General features: G+C 40.4%; 1 long non-coding RNA gene across 1 annotated transcript in view; it reads left to right on the top strand.

Annotated features, from left to right (window-relative positions):
* Nucleotides 1-4,701: 4,701 nt before the first annotated feature.
* Nucleotides 4,702-6,269, top strand: part of LOC102026522 — a 29,824-nt gene continuing 28,256 nt past the window's right edge. Inside the window, exon 1 of the long non-coding RNA XR_260305.1 lies at nucleotides 4,702-4,855. This is a non-coding gene — a long non-coding RNA (uncharacterized LOC102026522). The remainder of the gene's footprint in view (nucleotides 4,856-6,269) is intronic.

The following is a 6,269-nucleotide window of genomic DNA, read 5'->3' as shown; positions in this document are numbered from 1 at the left end:
ACTGGTAGTGAGAAGGCTGAACAGAGGCAGAGGCCACTTACACAGAACTCTAGCAGTTCATGTTTTATTTTCTATGCAGTATGAAGTGTGGTTTTAAAGAGAACAGTGAATTAGTTACCTGGTGGTGCTTTGCTAAAGGCCACCTGATGCTGGAACTTAAACTAGAAACAAAGGCAAAACCTGGGAAAGAGTTGTAATAATCTAGGCAAGAGGCATGGAATCAGTAAAGAATTAGTTTGTAGAGATGTTTCTCAGACTTTAATGCATATATGAGTCAATAAGAGATTTGCCAAAGAGCAGATTATAATTCTGCAGGTCTAAGATGGAGCCTGACATTTTGAATTTCTAACAAACTTTCAAGTGATTCTAAAGTTACTGATGCAAACATCACAGGAAGAAGGAAGAATGCACAGAACTCTTACTGGGTTGTAGTTTGAAGGAATGGAAAGAGAAGAATCGAAGGTTATTACCCCTCCCCTTCGGAAAATTGTGTAGATGATAGAGGCATTTATTGAGATAGAAGTTTCATCACCATCTCTGCTTTTCAGGTTACCTGACTCCTATCTAGTGGGCTGGAAAATCTTTTAGGGAGGTAGAATAGCAATTCACTTTGGCAAAGCAGCAAACCATGATGGGATTATGATGGTATGGTGTAGCATGTTTCTGGCCTAGTAGGAAAATGACACATGAGCTCGGATGGTTGCAAAGTCTTCACAGTAAAATGATCATTTTCTGATGAGTATGCATCCATTGCCAAGTACTTGGTTTAAGAAGGTGGTTTCTGGGTCATTCTTTTCCCAGAGACATCAGGTGTCCTCAAAGGGTGGAAAAATTGAGTCTTCACACAGCTGAAGTAAATGGGACAAAGGAAATTACTCTTATAAAAGACTTTTGCACATATCACCCAGCAGTTGTTCGCTAACAAGCCCACAATCTATATTCTTGGCAGAGCTCGCTTAACCCTGTAGTCCACAATTGATCTTTTGGCTTTATCTTGCTTTCTAGCAAATGAAGCCTGGCTGCTGTACAGTACTGAGCAACTCCTAAGTGTTCTCACAAGTGAAACCTTTTTCTAGTTACGAGTCAGAAAGCTCTTCTAGGATTCTCTGCCTTCCTCAAAGATGTCAGACAGACAAAGCAAACCAAAACTCATCTGGCCCCAGTCATGCATCAAAAGTTCAATCTGACTTTATAAATTGTAGGACTTCATTGGGTGCTCCCAGAAATGGAAAAACAAGCCAGGTCCAAGACCCGCTTAGACTATTTGGGTTCTTGCTATTTCCTTGTTCCTTTGCCTGGACTGCCTGTCAGGAGCTAATCACCTGATACCTGTTGTAGAGCTCAAACTTTCCGGTAGGCCTCCTGCCCCCATGAGAATGATGTTTTAAATAAACCCAGATCTTTTTGATTTTTGAGGGGCATTTTCAACTGGAAAATATAATTTTCTGGGTAAAAGAAAAAAACTGTAAGGACTTATGAAACTTCCCATCACACTTTGGACATCAGCTAACTCTCACCAAAGAACATCACACAAGTGAATCAGAAATCCATGGATGAAGTTCCTCCTGAATTAAAAGTAGGCTTCATGTAAGGGGAGATCAGCAGGGTAGATGTGGGCAAGAGTATGACAAACCAATCTGGAAGCTTTGTGAAATCCAAACCATTTGAAAAATCCATTTTTAGAAAGAATAGAAATGCCATTTATATTTCAGTTCACTCCTGATTTGAGACATCATTTTCCTACTTTAGAGACTTGTTCTTTAATCTTGATATTCAACAATGACAAAATAGATCAGACAGAAAGCAGAGTTTTCCTGGGCCTCTTTTACACAATGTCAGTAGGTTCTATTCACTGACTTTAATGGAGAACAATGGTCTTTAGACATTATCTTTCCTCGGGAATAAAGTCTTGGAAATATTTTCTGCGATTATGATCTAGTACTATTTTCTAATCATGGCTTCTTCTCCAGAGGACTTGGAGAAGACTTTTTTGTTTCTTAGATTTTTTTAAAAGGCTACTTATTTAACAAATGGGAAAAAAAATCTACTTTTCATACTTGTAGTCTCAGTCCCCAGAACAGAATATTGAGTGAGAAGAGGATGGATTCTTCTTACTTATGGATTCATTTTAATAGCAATTGCAGTAAAAACAAACTCAAAACAGTGACCTTGATAGCTCTCCCTGCATAGAGCCAAGGTCAATTCCAACTTACATTCTTTTCTAAAAATGCTGTGTTGTCACATTGCCAAGGACAAAGGAAGGTTGAGTTCAACTGTATATCTTTTAAAATCTTGGGAATGTTTTAATAAGAAAAGCAAATTCTCTCATAAATACCATAGATGTCTGGATTTGGTGTTTCCTATGCTTGTAGGGTTTGAAAACAGTTGGCTGTCCTTTAGTCCTAAAATTTCCCTTCTTTAGTCCATTAATCTGCTTAGCGAACCCTTCTCCTAACAGACAATGTTAAGGCAAACCTACACTGAGGTCACACGCATTGCCATCTCATACTTCGATGAAGGCCAAGGAACTCATTTCTGCAATTGGGATACATAATCACACTGCTTACAACCTTGGCTTCCCCTTCTCTATCAGATCCACCCCTAGCCTTCTCTCACAACTCTCCCATGTCCACCAGAGGCCCAGTGGCCTTCATTTGGTTCTTCAAGCCTATTGGGCTTCTGCCCTTCTTAAGGATGTGACCAGGGTCATTCCTCTGGCTGGACATTATGCCCTCACATCCTTGCCCCGCCCTGGCCCACTAAGTTTGTCCACTGGGCCCACCCCTTGCCTCAGTCATTCCATAACCTATTAGACTGCTTATTTTCTCAGTGAGAAAACGACCACTCTCAGAAATTCTGCTCTTGTTATAGTTATCTACTAGCTCACTTCTGTCTTCCCCACAAATTATTGGCTTCATGAAAATAGGACCTCTGTCTTGGTCATTATACCTAAGGGACTGCACAAAACAAGCACTCAGATATTTTTAAAGTGGGTGAAGGAATGGACCATGTAATAACTACATGCTGATAGTGTCCAGATCTATTTACCAGATCTCTTTGTGGTCCAGACCACTAACTCAGGTCTTCAACATTACCTAGAGGATTTTGTTCACCACTGGGCCATGTCACCTATAAGGAGTCTGAACCACCACAGAGGCATCCTATAGACATAACTAATGGTGCAGAGAGGACAATGGCCCAGTTCGCAGGTAGAACCACACTCTTGAGCTCCTTGCACATAAGGTCGAAGCTAGGCTTTACCCGAAATCACCTTTTTTATTTGCTGTCTTGCTTCTCTCCCTCCCTTCCTTTTGAGATTAACCCTCCCCAGGTGCTAGTCTCAGACAAACCCTAGGTATGACTTCACAAAGTCAGCATTCACCCACCAGTGACGACAGGCAACGATCTCTACCGTGTGTTCCAAATGCACTGGGGAAGGAAAATACACATCTTTACGACAGTGAGTCAGGGTCCTTGGAGTTGATGACAAGAATCCATGAGCTGGTTTGCACACTAAGCTTTGTTCTCTGTAGATGACATTAATGATATGCCTCATGTCAATATGTGATTTGATACACAAGTAATAACCAATGCGTAGATGTGATATGATACTAAAGGTACTAAATACTACCATAAAACATTTAATTCAGGGTAAAATTGATTATTTATAGCTACCATTTTCAATACATTTGGGTACATAAAATTGTTTTAATGTTAAAGGGGGATCCTTGTACTTTAAAATGGAAAGTGTTATTGATTTGTATACATTCCTAAAACAAAGAAATGAAAAATACTGACTATAGAGAATTAACGGAACACCCAGGGTCAAACGTCAAACAGCATTGCTTTCCTTCAGAATTGTTCACTCTATCCTCTTTACCAAACATTTGCACCATTTTTTTCATAACCTAAAATCACAAAATCTGGAAATTCATTCCAACTAAAGAGCAAAATCACTGAAGAGTTAATAGTGAAGATCAGAGGGTGAGTAATCATCTCCACTTTAATTTGAAATTGTCAAGCCATCTACCATGTAAAAGCAGTAACTAAAGGATACAAAGTTCCATAAAGGACAGGTCCTCCCCTTAAAAACAAAGTTTTCTTTTTTCCTATCATCTAGCTACATAAAGTAGAGAAGTAAAAGAACAAAACTTTGTGATTAAAAAAAAATTCTATAGAGGTGGAAACAACCAAGATTGGGGAAATTAGAACCTTTTGAAAGTTTGGGCAGGTGAGTAGGAACCAGGAAATGAGGGAATGAAAAAAATTTGGCCGAGTCCAAAACTTTGCCTGGAAAAGTCAAAAACTGCTTCCTGTCTCTTCCCCCTGTCTTGTGTAACTCCTTAACTTTAAAATCAGACTAATATTACATCTGAGACACTTTTTATGCTAAATAAATACTATGAACTTAAAACAGGACTCTAAACACTTCAGTTACCTTTGAAAATGGCAATGATATTTTGCCCTACTTATTAATATATTTAGATGAGTTCAGCCTATAGCGTTCACCACCTTGGTGGTGATACTATGCATTAAATATGAGTTATAATTTGGGAAATAGGCCAGCATTTTTCCTCATGAAGTAACCTTTGTATTGCCTAATAAACACTCCTATGTTCAACACAGGAAGCCTTTGTTACCACATAGACCTCCTTGGTTTTAGATTCTATCTGGAGTTCTGAGGGGAAGTTAGACATTCGTTCAGAAAGGCCGGTATCAACCACCATTATTGACCAAGCAATACTTGGACCAAGAGCAATGCTGCGCACTGGGAGTGACACCTCATTTCAAGGAACTCATACATTGGGGTCCCAAAGAAATAACAATTCTCTGTGGAATCAGAGAGAAGGTCTTGGTAAGAGCTGATACTGCTTTGTCTGTTCCTTAAATGGTAAATAGGTAGAGAAGGTGCTAAAGATTCCCTGGGGAGCTTTAAAAAATAAAGTCCATGCAAAAGATATTGAAAATAAGAAAAATGCAAGGCCTAATTTGGCTTGAAATGATCCAAGCAAGAGATGAGGACGCCTAGTCTGCTACAGAGGTAGAGTCAAAGAAGAGAGATGACCTTGGGTTTTTCTGCTGAATGTTTCTCTAAAACCCATTTACCAGTGTCATAAAACCAGAAGCCCAAAGTGTGGGGGCCAAAGACCTACAAGGCTTTGACAGGTGCTGAGTTTTTCAAACAATGCTAGACCTTAATAAACAAACTTCTCTCTGGGATTTATGAAGTCCTAGCATTTCTGTCTGGCTCTCGTCTTAGATGTTAGACATGAGTGCTGATACAAATCCACATGTGGATTAGTCGAAAGCTATAGAACTGACATGATACTGTTTGGAGATATTTTTTCTTGCCTCCTTTCCCCTGCCCTCCCCTGCACACCAGTCAAGTTCTCTTGCTGGGTGGTTTTTCCTTGTCTACTTAATATCCTCTTCTGTCTGCACTCTCGTTAGGAGAGTAATTCCTTCTCCTGGAAATGAGGAGCTCGCCAAGGCAACAACTGCATGGAGCCCAGGTGGGCAGCATGTGCAAGATGGATCCTGACCAGGGCTCTAGGCTCAGACAGTGTTATGCGGTCCTCCATGGGTGTGTCAGGCCTACATGTGTGTCACCTCCCAGAGGCAGTAGGGCTGGAACCAACACTTTGCTGTCATCAGGATTCCTCCATTATGTTTGCTGGCAAATATTTATTGGGTATCTCTGGCTGAGCCACCCACTCAATTGCATGCTTGAAGGGAAAGGGCAGGAAGGATACGTGAGACCTGCTCCCATTTGTTACAGTGAAATCATGATCAAAGAACTAGTATGCAAGCCCACTACACCTTGCTTCAGGCCACAAGAGAGTACACTTTGTCAGCCAGGCCACAATTTCCTAAAGAAGGAGGTTGTATATCAGGCAGCAAACACACTCTTTCCAAGGGCAGAGCTATAGGCTAGAGGAAACAAAGATTTCAGGTCAAGCAATGGGATTTGGTTCCCTCATCTTTCCAAGGTCTTTCCTTACAGCTGAGGTTGTCACACTCTTTTCTAGATTTTATGCAAGTTGACCTCTCCTTTTACGTTTCTCAAACTTTTCTGTGACTGCATCTTGTCACCACATGAAAAGACTGATGGTGTGCTCCAAAGCCAACTCCAACTTCCTCTTCCTCTTCAGTTTGCTATATAGCTCTGTGTTGGTTTGGGGCGGCTTATTTTGCAAGGGGAACAACATAATACAGGACACATACTTTATATGATTATTTATAAGTCACCCAAAGAACAGTATACAAAA

This window comes from Chinchilla lanigera, unplaced genomic scaffold (genome assembly GCF_000276665.1).
Source record: "Chinchilla lanigera isolate Chin_1 unplaced genomic scaffold, ChiLan1.0 scaffold00014, whole genome shotgun sequence".
In the NCBI taxonomy this organism is placed as follows: domain Eukaryota; kingdom Metazoa; phylum Chordata; class Mammalia; order Rodentia; family Chinchillidae; genus Chinchilla; species Chinchilla lanigera.
The sequence above is the reverse complement of the archived record's forward strand: the minus strand, read 5'-3'. Positions and strand labels throughout refer to the sequence as shown.